The following is a 15,075-nucleotide window of genomic DNA, read 5'->3' as shown; positions in this document are numbered from 1 at the left end:
TAACTAGAGAGGTAAAACTAGGAAAATAGAAAATAAGTACGAAGCTGATGGGCAAGCTACAAAAATCAAACCAAAGCTACAAAAAAAAGTTGGTAAAAAAAAAAGGAATAAATTTATCCTGAAGATCTATTCTGGTACCACGCTGTATGAAGCACTGTAATTTTCTTCTCTTGGTGTCCCACAGTACCAGGACTTTGGGGCTTTTAATTTTAACTTAGCAGTATTTGTAGGCCCTGTGAACAAGTTTTTCACTGATTGCTCTGGTACAGTCCCAGGGGAAAAGACCCTGTCATTCCTTCATTGAAATTCACTATATGTGCTTCTATTCATGGTAGTTCACTTTTGCAGGAGGGAATTGAGCTACTCTGACTTGTCCCCAGGACACACAATAGTGGATGGGAATAACACCCAGGCTCTTTAAAAGTTCCTAATACAATTACTTTTTGCTTGAGGCAAAGGAAAAATCAATAAAACATGGACATCTGGTGTGAAAATCTCACATTTCTTAACCTGTATCAGTCCCTGGATTTTCAGGTCGCTGTGGAGGTAGAAAGAATGGGAGGAAGTCATGTGAAGCCCACACTGGGAAAAAAAAATCACAATTTGGCACAGAAGTACCAAGCCTGTGAGAGAAACAGAATTTGTAAACCAGGCTAGTGGAGAGCCACATATTCCAATCAGCTATAATCAAATACAGGGGTCCCATATTCACAATTGACTTCCAGCATCAAGCAAATTTAATATTTTTCATACTTTTTCCAAGATTAAAATGCTTTCAAAGACTAAAATGTTGCCATGGGTAGGGAAAATCCACTAATTTTGTTATGAAAATAAGAATTTCCCTACTTTCTTTAAGATTAAAACATTCGATTAAAAAAAATCAAACAAACAAAAAAACCAAACAAAAAAAAAAATCAAACAAAAAAAGGGCAGACACATAATTTCCCCATGCATCAGCTTTGCAAAATTATCAATTTTGCAGTTATAGATCTTCAGGTTTGGAAAGAGGAAATGTGTCCAGTGCTCAACAGAGATAGCTTGAGATTCCTGCTTTTGGATCTTCTGCTTCTACAGGGAACAACAAACTCCAACAAACCTGTGGCAAATAAAGATGGCCCTAAAATTTAAAACAGGAAGAATTTTTAGCCAAAGTTCTTAAGCTGTTCCTTGCAAGAAGAAAAGACAAAAGAGCAAAGCTCTCTTTTTGTCTGGGAGGAGGAAATATAAGTGAGATCAAGACCCTCCAGGCTCCCAGAAAGCCCCTGCACATCCCCAGAAAGTTCTGTGGATGGTGTCACGAGGTGAACACGAACATTACGAGTGCTAAATCTATCAATCAGAATTCTACCAGTGCTTACCAAGGGCTTGGTGCTCCTTCCCAGAAATACAGCATGCCCTGTTTAGCCTGGGAAGTGTTCAGACTGCCATAGCAATGCCCTTCTCATCACTGCAGAGGAAGGAAGCGAGCAGCAGTCTTAGGCTGCTGATGTTCTTGCCATCGCCCTCTTGCTCAAAGCTCCAAGGAAAGGAAACCTTAAGTACCTGGATGTTTTCATTCCTGGTTCCTTGACAAGGGTGAGTAACAAAAGCTGTGAGCTCACAGAGCAAGGAGGGAAAGTGGTTTCTTTATTCAGTTTCTTCTTTTTTTCCTTAATTAGGCAAACACGTCTTTTCCCAGCTTTGGCTAAGACCCAATGTACTCCCCACTCTCTTTTCAACCCAGCACCTCCTCTGGTTATTTTTGCTGGCATTATCACTTCATGAGGAAAAGAACTTACTGTTAAATATATTAAGGGGCTGTAATTTCCCTGAACTTGGTGATTAAAGGGCTTCAGCCTGAATACATACACATTTCTGCTACATCCTGCCTAACAAGGTTTGATTGAATATTAATTGAGTTTTCATACCAAACTGAACTGTACTAATTTGTTCATTATTTTTGTAAGACAGTTTTGGGCTGGGTCTTTGACATCTGACCAAAATGACCCTTTAAATTATGGTCTTATATTTGTAGTACTCTTGTAACAGACAATTTGCAAATGTAATGTACAAGCCAGAATGGCATGTCTACAGTTATTGTTGAAAACTGAGAACGAAAAATAAATTAGAATTCTGAGATGCATCTCAGTAGCTCCATAATCACATTTAGGCATGATAATAAAGGTTGATACATTCTTTGACACTCGATGCTATTCCCCAGTGACAGAAAGCAGAAAATTCGTGACATTTTGCTAATTAACTTGAGCACTTCATTCAATAATATGAGTAAGTAAAACATTAAGCATGGTACTAATATTCTCTAAGAATTCAATATATGAAAATGACTAAAAGTGTTTCCAAGCATACTTCAAAGGCACAGGCTAGTTTGGTGTAGCCCAGATATTAAGAGTATTCCGATGCATTTTGTACCAATATCTTGGACCAGAAATCCCCAGTGCAGGCAGGAGCTGTGACTTCCAGCACCACTGTCACCCCCCTTCAAGAAATGACTGTACTCAGGCAAATGGTGAGGGGTTCTGTGACTGACAGAACAGGTTTTTTAGTAATAGATATGGTTTCATGTGAGCTTTCATTTGCCTGTTCTCAATTAGCTTGTTTATTTTACCATGCATGCTAATTTGAAATTGTGGTTTAGACACGTTTAAATAGCATTTGCTAATTAGTAAATTAGAACCTGGCAAATCAGATGCAAATCACTGATTTATATACACAATGTGAACGCTCTTGGCTCCATTTTTCCAGCAGTTATTTAACTCTGGAAAACTGAAAGAACACAGGGTGTAAAGCCCCCCTTCCAGCATAGCTGGGGCAGGGAGTTGCTTGGTTAGTCAGTTGTTTCAACAATTAAATGAGCCCCTCTATTTGCACCAACAAAACAAAGTCTTCTTTTGAGTTATATCTGTATTGAAGACTGGGGGAAGGACTATTTCACATTTCAGTATTATTTATTTACATTTCCAATTACTTCTGCTACAGCCATCCTGTGTATTTTTTGCAAGGATAGGGAACCACTGCCAGAGAAATATTTGTAAGAGCTGTGTGGCAGTTTAAGAAATCATGTGTCTTGCCAAGGCTACTCCTTTTTTAGTCTCAGACCAAAATAAGCCAATCATTTCATTTTTTAATTGCTCACGTGTTATACACAGGTGGATAAGTTCCCTGAAGAGCATTCACTGAGTTTTTAGTTCTAAAATGCACAAGGTATAGATCTCAGATTTTGCCTCCAGCTTTTTTCCTCAATGGTTGTCAAAATAAAGTGTAGAGGAATTCCACCTGAAATTGACTGTATTTCAGTGAAAGTCAAGACATTTCACACTGCAGAGCAGATAGCCTTGGAAAATCCCCTTATTTCAGGATAAGGGAGGCCAGTTTCTCTTCTGTTTATAAACTATGACAGCCTTTTTTAGGCAAGATTCCTGTTCATTTGTGTATATTATTTTAACAAATGGTCTTCACAGCAGGAGGGAGCTTCTTGTTTTTAAGATAAATTCTTAACAGCTCCAATTGTGGCCACCTACAGACCAGATTTTATGCAAAACCCAGAGTCCCTATTTGAAAGGTGAAACAAGGGAGCTGTTAAGAGAAATAACCAAGTGTAAGATGTGGGGATGAAAATGTGCCAAAATTTACAAGGGAAACAAAACAAACCAAAAGAGCTGATGAAAGGGAAGTGAATTATTAGTATGCTCCTTTCAAACTAACAGAAAATATATTTACTAAAAGGCCTGCCTGTTCATGGGAGTCCCTGCAGAACGGGGAGCCTCCTTAAAGATTGTAAAAGGACTGGGGATGTCCCCCCATGAAAAGAGGCAGTGCAGAACTTTTCCACTTACCAAAGCAGAAGGAAGCACTGGGTTTTTTTTGAACATTTGTGTAATATGAGGCAGCTGAGCTAAACACTCTGACAAACCCCAGCTGAAATTTTAGGTGCTGATTCTACACACTCTGCCCTCCTGCCTGCATCCTGGGAGTCCTGCCAAAGGCAGGGGTGGGTGAACACACACCTCAGCCTTTCTAGGGCTGGGGCCTCACTGAAACACAGCCCAGCCCTGCTGCACATGCCACTTCAGCATCTGAGGCCAGTCCTTGAAAGGGAACATCCAAATCAACATGAAAATTTAGGTCAGATAATGTAATCTAAAACCAGGATTAAACTGCTAAACTCTGAAGAAAGAGATTATCTTTCAACCAGATGTGTGAGGGCAGGCACTGACAGCTGGGAGGATTTGAAACCTGGGCTAAAAGCCAACAGAAAAAGGTGAGACTTGGTAGCTGAGTGGACTTAATTTGTGCCAAAACACCCTCAATCCTACATGGATCCCATCCACTGCTGCCTTCCAGCTTCCAGGAACGCACACAACACAAGCCTTGGAAGTTTAGACACAAATGTGGGGCGGGAGAGAGCCCAAAACTCTTTTTCACCTTAAATTAGGTGAGCCTCAAAGCAAGCACAGGAGGACATGACAAGGATCCTGAGCACAGGAGCTGTCAATGCCATCCAGTTTGAATGTGGTGATCAAGGACCTTCAAACAAGTGAAATGTCTTTCAGTGAGAGGAATAAAAAGATGAAAGGTATTTTTGTAAACAGGAAAAACAAAGCTGTCACATACCAAATTACTTCAGAGTGGAAGATGAGTTTGGAGATGTTTTCCTAGTTTGATCTGGTATTCATCTAAACAAACTAATGGCTCTACCTACATTCTATACTGTTAGCAAAAAACCCTCTCTAAGTTCTTCTGTGGCATGTGGATTTAAGACCTGCATATTTACATGAAAAGACCTGCAAGGAACTTTGCATTTTAGGTGGCCAGTTGAATCCTCACTCTTTTAATCTGTAGGCAGGAAACAGCTAGCACTGACTTTGCTGTCTTGTTTATTTAAAAAACAGGAGTTGAAAGGCGCAGAGAAGTAGCCCACATGAAACACATGAATAGTTTAATGACAGACAAACAAACATACGAGGCAGCAGAGTGCTGCACAGCAGTATAAAAACCAGAAAACCTTCTACAGCACCTTCAACCAAGGGGAGAAAGCAGTGTGATGAAGGAAAAAAGCAGGAAAGAAGAGGAAAAAATTATCATAAAATATAAATAATTTGCAACTCTACAGTTGCCAGGTGAAGGGCAGAAGGAAGGAAAATAATTACATTCATCATCAAGAACAGGTTCCTGAGGAGCTGATTCATGTTAAATCATGCATGCAATTGTTTTCTGAATTAAGGCCCGGAAATCAAAGGTCCAGGCTTGTAAACACCTTTGGGTATCACAGTATTGAGCACAACCTTTGGCCAAGCAAGGAGGGCAGGGGAGCCCCAGTGAGCTGCCTGGGATGTGTGTGCTCCCTGTGAGGAGAGCTGGAGCTACATCAGCCCAGGAAAACCCCAAGGAGGCAAGAGAAAAGGAAAATCATAATTTCCTGAGTGCCCTTGGACAGGGAATGTGCTCTGAGCTGAGCAATGTCATCCCAGGTCCGGGGTGAGGTTCTCTCCTGTCAGGACACTGTTCAGTGTCATTGTCCCCAAAGAGCTGCCCCCAGGCTCTGCCCCTGACTGCCACAATCCCAGAACTGAACCACAGAAGCCAGAAAACCAACTCAGCCAGCCAAGAGAGACGCATCTCTCAGAGCCAGCAGGGATTTCCTGAGGACAAACCTAAAATCTCACCTTTCCCAGAAATAAAAGCTAGGGGAATATACCTGCTTTGAGGAGCCTTTCCCCACCACAAAACCACTTCCCATAACCACCTTCTTCAAAGCCAAATAAAATCTTCTCCTTCTTTCCTTTCAAAAACCATCCCTATCCTCCCTTTATTATCTGAAGGCTTAAAATACTCACAAAAAGCATAGTTTCTTTTACAGTCGTCAGCTCACCCAACATCTGTAGTTTTGGGTTTTTTTAATGGAGATGGAGAGAAACAGTAATGTCTTTTGAAAACATGCAAGGATCTGCTTCACCAGATTTTAAAATTGCAGTCTGAACTGCATGCTCTACTTGGAGACTTTCACCATGTTTTAAGACACTGCTTTGTAAACCTTGCATAGAGCCAGCTGCAGTCTATCATATCAAGTTTTCTTCTGGATTGATTCTCCCAGAAAGGTTTCATCAGCTTACAAGCAGCAGAGTTGTTGTTTCATTTCCCCTTAGGATTCTGCTGTGTGTCAAAGTAAGAAATTGAGACTAAACAAGAAAACGTGGGGTAAAGTTTAAGTACCTCTGCTGTGAAAGCTGTTAAATGAGAAACAGGCATTGCAGGCTACAAGTGCCAATTAGGAACTGGTTCCACTGGGAAATGACATTTTCACATTCTTTCTGCCTTCTGGTTTAGTGTTGACAAATCTGAGTTTAGAAAAGTTATCCTCTAGTTACAGAGATTCCTGACATCTTTCCTTTGCAGGCCTGTCAGAACAGATATTTCACATGAAGCTTATTTGCTCCTATCATTTTAAATTAATAAAAAAACTCTAACATTACAATAAAAATATTGGATTGCCTCCTCGCTCACTGCAAATCTGGGGTACTCAGTTGTCAGAATGAAGGAATGATTTTGGAAATCTCTGGCTTTTGGCACCCAAATGTAAGTATTTCAATGAGATCTGATCTGTGATTGACAGGCAGCCCTGAAAGTCTCCCTTACAGATTGTAAATTGCATTGCATTTGTGGGGAAAGAAAAAAAAAAGGGAAAAAGTCAGAATGACTGGGAGAAAAATATCCAGTGAAAGCTTTATGAACCCTGGTGAATTCCAAACACTGAACATCATCCCACAGTGTTCCAAAAGTGCTTTTTAGGAGCTGGGCTTGTTGTTAGGAGCACAGCTTGTCCTGTGTGGGGATGTAATTGCCAGGGACAGTGTCATGCTCCTGCCTTTGAGCGATGACAAGAGCAGTGGAGGGTTACCACCCTGGCAAAGCTCTGCTGCAGGAACATCCCCAGCTTTTGGGGTGGGAGATGGGCTGTTCCAAACCCCACAGCAGGGGTTAAAAGGTTTTGAGCCCGGCACAAAAGGCTTTGCAACAATAACAAATCAATCCACCCAGAGCCCTGGCTTATGAAAAATGGCTGATTGGCTCCTGAGTGGCTGAAAAGCCGTGGCTGGAATTGAAATTCCATCTTGTAATTCTGTCTCCATATGCTATTGTAATTCCATCAGTCTCCTTTCACCACTCACTCCGGGACTCCTGAGATTTCGTGTATCACTTACCCCCACACTTCTATCTGAAATCAGGGAAGGGACTTGATCTCCTAACATGTGGCATCATGCCACTGTGCTTCCCAAGGACCCAAAACACCCTCCTGTGCTCCAGCACCAGGATAATTGGAATGCACTGCCATCAACACAGGAGTGGATGTTCCTGCTGCATCTGCATTCCACATGGACTGTGAATTTGACAAGCTCCCATAATAACAGAAAACATTTCCGACAACTTTCACAGCTAATATATTCTGATCCCTACAGAGCAAATTTTCTAAAAGAGAAGTGTATCAATTTACAGCTAAGGGTTGGTTAAGAAAGGCAGAGCTTTCCACAGAGAGGAATATAACAGCGAAGACACAAAGGCACAGAAAAGTTATTTTCAAAACTTTTAAGCATGCATTGTGCCTAAAGCAAAGTTTGCATTTCCCCTTCTCAAAGGCCATTAAATTCCAGGGAAACTTGGGAACACGTGCTTGAACTAGAACTGTCAAAGGCTTTGGCAGAGGGCCTGTTCAGTTACTGACAAATTAAAAGCTGAAAGTTTCCCTGGAATATAAAACCCCCACACCTAATCACACACAGATAGGACAGGAACCCCTGACTGAAGTCATAGAATGATAGCTGATGGAAAGTAGCAGAACACTTGTGGACTCAGAAGGGGCAAGTGAGCATGGGCAGATCCAGAGAAAAGCCATAGAAACTCACCAGGACTGCAAAAAGCAGGCTGAGAACTGTCAGGAATGATGGCCAATGTCCTCCAGTAGGGCAGGCTGACTTAGGAGTTCCTCTTCTTGCTCATTTCGTAAGGAATTTGGGTGTATCACTGCGCTAGAAATTCAAACACAGTTCTGTAATGGGATTTTCCCTCCTAAGGGCTGCCATTGTGCCAAACACAATCAAAATAAAGCTGGCAAGAGCATGGAAGTCCAACATACTGAGGGGCACAAGATGGCAAGCAGCCTCTCTCTTCTGCAGTCAGCAGCCTGTGCAGATTTCTTTGGTTAAATCCTTCAGATGACTCTCATTTCTGTGCACTAACCAAAGTTTCTGCTCCTGTGGGCAGACAAACCCATGCCCTTGCAATGTGGGCAGACATCAAGAGCCCAGAAAAAAATTTCCATCTCCAAAATGTGAATTTGAAATTTGCTTCTCATGTTAATCCAAAATAACCCAAATGCTTTGATCTCCACATGTAGCACTCTGTCCATGTTTTTGGGGAACAGGAGCTATTGACATTTTTGGATCTGGCTTGACCTAACACTATTCAAATTAATTCTCAGTCTGACAAAAAGAGCAATTTCTGGTTTTTGTCTTATTTAATTAAATTTAAAGATCTATCACAGGTGTCTGCAGTCAAAAGTGGGCTTGATATTATGATATGCAACACCAAATTAATATTTCCCAATAACACTGTTTATGGAGCTAAATGGCCAGCACATCTGTTCATGCCCTGGAACAAGATATCCTCGTTGTAAGGCTCAAACTTGACAGCAGGGCAGGATAAATATGATGCACAGCTATTCTGCATGTTTCTCTCTCACATTTCAGGCTGCCCACTGCAGCAATGTCTATGAGGGTCTATTCAACTAGAAAAGAAATGCCATCCAGAATTCGTACAAAAGCATAATGTCAATATTTGATTTTAAGCTATGAATGCACAAGTCCAAAGAAAAGACCTCCCCAGGGTCATCCTTCTGGGAGAACATTTCTTGCATTTCAAGTGACCATTCACCCCTCACGAGGAATCCTTGAAAAAAAAAAAATTAAGCCCACAGTCTTCTTGAACACAGACTTATGGACTTAAACATCATTATGCTACAAAGTTTGCCTCAGCAGCCACTTTGATGCTACACTTGTCAACTAAATGAGCAGATGGAAATTAAAAAAAAAAATACTACTAGTAGTGAATTGTGTCATATCAGTGTGCTTGGACAAGACACTAAACTTTAAGAACAATTTAAAGGTTCTCACCATATGCTGCATACAATCTGCAAATTTTGACCTTGAATCAGCACAAGCAGTTCAGATACATTGTTTAAAAATGAATCAAGCTGGAAGTCTTTAGAAATTTCAGCCCTAGTATGAGCTATTGATTCTGGTTTTGCATAACAATTGTCAGCAGCCTATACATTTTTACTTAAAAGAAGAAAACTGGTGAGGCAGAAGGCTTTTGCTTAATTTCACTCACCTGAATAAAACCAGCCCTGTTTTCTAGAATATAAGGTCTCCACCTTTTTCTTGCTGTTAAGTCTGTAATTTTTTTATTCATGCAGGCAGACAACGAGGCACCATATGGCCTATTTTTCTATGACAAAACTCCTGCAACTACACCAAAGAATTCCCAGCAGAAATTTGTGAAAGCAGCATCACAAAGCTTGCACTGGAGTGCTGCTCTTGGCCCATCCCTCTCCCCTCCTTGCAGGAGCCAGAGGGGAGTTATTGCCTTCCTGTTCTGTTCCAAAGGACAGCTCCTGAAAACTGTGCCCTTTGCACAGCACAAAAATAGCATATAAACACAGTTACTAAGAAGATTAGGGCTTGCAGTCTTTGCAGGGCACAGACACCAAGGCAAGTCATACTTCTCTGTTCTGATTATTCCTCAGCTGCAAATAGTGCACAGAGCCAAAACATTAGCTTCCCTTTAAAAAGCCTCCCAGGGCTTGTAAAGCATGATGAAACTGGCACAAATGTGAATTCAACACACTGCCTCTGCCTTACGGGCTGCCAGGCTCATTAGCAAGTTTTTAAGTCACCTTATTGTGGCTGTCCTGTGGGATACAAGCACCTTGTATTGCTGGAGAGTTCTCCAAGCAGCCTGATGCTAACTCTGCTCACTTGACAACATTCATTTTTGATTTTCCTCTCCACTTTTCTGTTATGATGAAAAAGCCATGGCATTTGCATTGGCTCCTTTTTTGTGCCACTGGATCATCAGGAGGAACAGGCACCATAATTCCAGGGGAGTTACTGAGGGGAATAAAGAAGGACCGGAGAGACTGGCTGGTGTCACACACAGAAAGGGCAGCTCAAATACGTGGAAGGCAAACACTCCCGTGGGTGTATACACACATAAAACACTGGTAAAGAGGAGGCAGCATTATTCCTTTCCATGTGAAAAGATTTCTTGCTTTATGAAAGAGATTGTGCATTGAGCCATAGACCACATTCAGGCAGTGCCACAGCAGGTCCCAGCTGGCCTCTGGTGGCCCCTACCCAATGGATGGCACTCAAGCTGCTCTAGGCTCTGCCAAGGCCAGAGCAAAGTCAGGCTCAAAGCAGGGAGCCAGAAGTGCCCCTGCAGCCTTTTATTGGTACCCAGTGAATACCGAGGGCATCTGCAGATCTTGCCAGAAAACCCTGAGAAAGTTCCAGGAAAGCCTCAGCTTTAACAAAATTCCCACTGACCACGAAGAGAGCAGCAATATCCAGCCCTTCCTTTTCTTGGAGCAAAGTCCGGGTTACACTCTAGGACCTATGGTACCATATTTTAAATTATCTCAGAGAAAAGCCATGAAGAGGCTCTCAAACAAGTGCTAAATGTGATGAAAATTGCTTTCCATTTAAAAGAGCTTCTTTAATTCTGTCTCTCAGGTGGTTAATACGAAGCTTGAACACATGATTAACAGGGAATAAGGAAAAAGCCCTCTAAGCTGTTGTTTTAAAATAGCAGTGCCTGTATCCTACTGATTCATAAACACTGGATAAATGATTTGATGGGGATGATTTGATCTGGGGTCCTTTTTGTCCTTGTGCCTCTGGACAGTCAATCTCCCACCTTTACCTATCTCAAGATGCAATTTGATGCTGCATTTTCAGGTTGCACACAGTAATATTCTCCAAGAAAAGGCCTGCAAATGCCTTTCTGTACACCCTGTGTCTCCTAATTCCAGCAGTGCAGTCTCAGAAATACATTCCCATGCCACTGCCAAGTGAAATGGTTCCTGGAGGTGCTCCCATCCCTCCTGCCACTGAACTCTGAGCTTTGGGAAAGGTATCTGTAGTAATATCAGAGCTACAGAACTGACAGCACTACTGGCAGATGTTGGGAGAGAAACTGAACAGGGAAAAGCCTGAGTGAGCACGAGAGGCAGGCATGCACTCTGACCTCCATCATCATTTCTCAAATTTCATACCCTCTGAGGTGTAAAGTAGGTAGATCCTTTTCTTCTTTTCCCCAGCCAAGAAGCAAAAGGTACATGGTAAAAATATTCCACACAGCATTTTTGAGACTGCTTTTGCAAACAGAATAAAACCTGATGCATCAAGTGGTATCAAGTTACTTTTACATATTATGTAACAACATACAATAGACACAAAATACACAAATTCATTCTCATTTACCTGAGCAGACCTTTACATTTCCTGTTCCTGCAACTGTGTGAGCAGCGTGTGAGACACAGAGGTTACTTGGAAGGAGCACTGTTAATTTAGAGTGGCATTACCAGGCTGTTAAAGCAGAAAGGTGAGTGTGCAGCTGATGGAGACAAGCATGTGCTGGGAGCACAGAGGCTGCTGGGGAGAGACATTTTGTTCAGAAGTGACAACGTCCTCCTTCTCTCAGGTGAACCCCTGAGCCCCTGCTCGGCTGTCAGCACCTTCTCCTCAGTGAGTTAACCCCAAATGCCAGAGCCCCAAGGAGGAGACAGAGATGCCAATTCCTACTTGAAGGAGCTGGCTGGGGAATGCTGGGTGCCCCAGGGGCCAACACTTCTTTCCCAATACAATTTCAACGCTGCTGCCTATTGCAGTGGTTCTCTATGTTCTTCCCCCTCCCACTCTAACCTGATTGGCCCATTTGGGCAAATGAGATCAGATTTTAGTGGTTCTTCAAAGATTAAACGTCAAGAATACTTGAGAAGTTCCTACTCCCACTGAAATATGCTTTAAGAAATAAAAAAAAAAGTGCAGAACTAAAGCAAAAACCTTTCAATGACTGTTACCAGAACATTTTCTTTCAGTAAGGCCAGAGGCTTGTGTTCACTATTTACTCAACTAATGGCAAATAAAACAGGGTGCCCAGGAAGTTTGAAACAACCCCTAGCACCTTTCTGCATCTTTGAAAATGTTTTTCTTATCAAATAATGTGTCAATTACTGTTGTCAAGAATCTTTGGCTTTTCTTTGCTCTTGCTGATCCTGGACTGAGGGTGAACACTGCTTTCTAAGGGTAAGATCATTCTTGCTGGTTTTTTTTTACAGACACATGCACATATGAGTAAGTAGCACACCTTTAAATATTTGAAAGCTATCATCTTGATATGCTTTGGAGACTAGACAGCAAAACCCCACTTCCTATGCTGAGCTTAGTTTCTATTTTTTAATAAACTGTGTCTTCTACCTCCCTATTGCTTCTTTTTACTATTTAAAGGGAAAACCAAATTCCCTTTAAGCAACTAAATGCCAGGTAAAATAAAAACAATCTTTATATGCTTATGACTCTAAAATGAAGAGAGGTATAGAGTTTGCAGCACAGCAAAAATAAAAAAATTACTTAGACAGAGAAATTAATACAGTAGAGGTGTTTGGAGATTACTTTCTTCTTTTAAATTTTGTGAAGCAAAATATATTATGATACATAGACAAATTCCAACCTCTAAAGAAAACAGAGACAGAAAGAATATATATTTCTGAAGCGCCTCTGGAAATTTATAAATTATGATATAGTATGCACTTTCCTTTTAAAAAAAGGAGAAAATGTACTCTGGAAGACATGGCACTTTGTATGTACGTGTTTTGGATAAGCAAGCGCAGGCCTTTTGTTGTACATCCATTGATTTTAAGCAAAGATTCTGTACAATGTGAGCACTTAGGATATTTCTCATTTTTAAAAATTCATTATAGGAAGCTGAGAGATAGATTTAGAAGAGAACACAACACATATTTGTAAAATAATTGCAGTTTATTGACCGAAGCCATTAAAGACACTGCAGACAACAGCATTACTTGGCAGTCCTCATCGAGTTATTGATTCACTTTTCTCTCCCAAAAGCACAGTTGCTCAGGCTTTGTTCAGTTGCCTGAGCACAGGGCAGAAGGCACCTTTTCACTGCCACTCTTTGGATGTTATTAAACACCACTGCCCCGTGCTGATTTTGGCAGGAAGGAGCTGGTGTGCTGTGCCTGGTGCAGCAGAGGCAGCGCTCCTGACTCAGAGGTGTGCTTGCACCTCTGGCCCCAGCAAACTGTGGAGTCTCCTCCAGATCCCTGCTTTGCCCTTGCACTGCCATCTTAAAAAGAAAAAATACAGGAAAGGCTTGAAACAACCTGTGTATGCGAAGGTGACATGTTGGTACTGCTTGAGAATGAGAAAAGCCTGAAGTCTGAGCTTCCTGGTGGAACACAATACATCCACAGGTCTTTTCCCACAAAGGAATGGATCTTAATGCTGGGAAAAATCTGAAAAGTACCCAAAGACAGCTGGGTAAAAACACAAAGTGTGCTCTGATGAAGCAGTGCTCACAAAGGAATTCAGTGGTGCAAGAGGGCCAGGCACACGGAGATCTAAACACAGATGGGCACCCAACTCAAACTCTGGTTACATCAACAGGGGAATCAAACCCCAGAGCTGTAAGAGGTTTCAAGAATCAGGTGGCTGTGATGACAGACAAGAAGCCCTTGTGCTTCCCCTGTCTGCCACAGCCAGGAGTGCACACACTCCTGGGCGCTGGGCAGTTTTTGTTGGGGGGCACCACAGGTCCTCCGCCCCACACCCGCTCTCTCCAGGCAGCAGCAGATCCTGCTGAGCCTCCTCACAATGCTCATTGCTTTGGGGTGACACCACAGGCACCTGAGATCCAGAGGAACCTCCTGGGAATGGATTCTGTGGAAATGAAGCCCCTGCAGCTCAGTGAAGCTGCTCCAGGAACAGCCCACTGCTGCAGTCCAGTGATTACCCTGCAGATGGGCACAGCTGCTGCAGCCCTAGGAGGAGAATTCAGTTTGTTACTCCTTGCTTATCCTGAGCCTGCTTAACAGAGGAATTCCCAGAGAAGAGCCATGCTTCCTAACTCCATGCCATAACACAGAATGAATTATCCCCAATTAAAAGCATGATTACAGGCACTTATTCTTCCAACTCTCTTTCTAGTTGCAGATTAAATGGCAAAAGCATGAATGGGTTTATTTCAAAGTAACTATCAAGAATGCAGTCAGACTCTGATCTGATTTTCTTGACTTATCCATGGCATGTCTGTCCTTCTGGAAGGGTAGAGCCACTTGATTCCATCTCAGCATGTAAGCTGGAAAATAACAGTTTAAAAATCTGTGTCTTTGGTGTGTGCTGTGAATGATGACACCTGCACAGGGGAAGCAGCAATACAACCAGCACAGGCCCCAGACCTACTTACAGTTGGCTTTTGACAGCTTGGTGTCAGCCTGAATTTCCTTCAATTCATTTAAAAGGGTTGCAGATCATGACAACACATTAATCACTGTGCAGAGGAGCAACTCCAGAATGAAAAGGGCTTGTTCCGAGTGGGGAAGTGTATTCATGAAGTCAAACATGTGCCATCCCATATTTTACTGACTGGGCTGGCATTTTCCAGTGGCACCACATTCTCATCAGAATTTCCACTGCAGTGCTATTGCCTGATCCAATCCCATTCCCCACACCAGCTGATGATCAACACCAAACGCCTCTGTTGGTAGACAATCTTTTGATCTGGGACAATTTAAATGGATGTGACCAGATTTAAAAAAAAAAAAAAAATGTGTCTCCAGTCCTGTTCTGGTTAAAGAACTCCCAGTGACCAGCAGGAAATCAGTGCTGTGGAAAAGTGGTATCCCAGGAGAACTGACCCAGAGTGCTGCTGCTGTCAGGAGTGAAAGACAGATAGTTCAAGAATGGCAGAACTGTCTGTTCCCTGGATTGGAAAGTGTCAACT

The 15,075-nt window shown here is 42.1% G+C and overlaps 1 long non-coding RNA gene across 1 annotated transcript in view; it reads right to left on the bottom strand.

The window, feature by feature from the left end:
- LOC135306352 (uncharacterized) overlaps positions 1-15,075 on the bottom strand; it is a 117,057-nt gene that overhangs the window by 42,015 nt on the left and 59,967 nt on the right. The window contains exon 5 of the long non-coding RNA XR_010367152.1: positions 7,899-8,021. This is a non-coding gene — a long non-coding RNA (uncharacterized LOC135306352). The remainder of the gene's footprint in view (positions 1-7,898; positions 8,022-15,075) is intronic.

The sequence above is a fragment of the Passer domesticus genome, chromosome 8 (assembly GCF_036417665.1).
Source record: "Passer domesticus isolate bPasDom1 chromosome 8, bPasDom1.hap1, whole genome shotgun sequence".
NCBI lineage: Eukaryota > Metazoa > Chordata > Aves > Passeriformes > Passeridae > Passer > Passer domesticus.
Note: the sequence above shows the minus strand (reverse complement) of the source record. Positions and strands in the feature narration are given on the sequence as shown.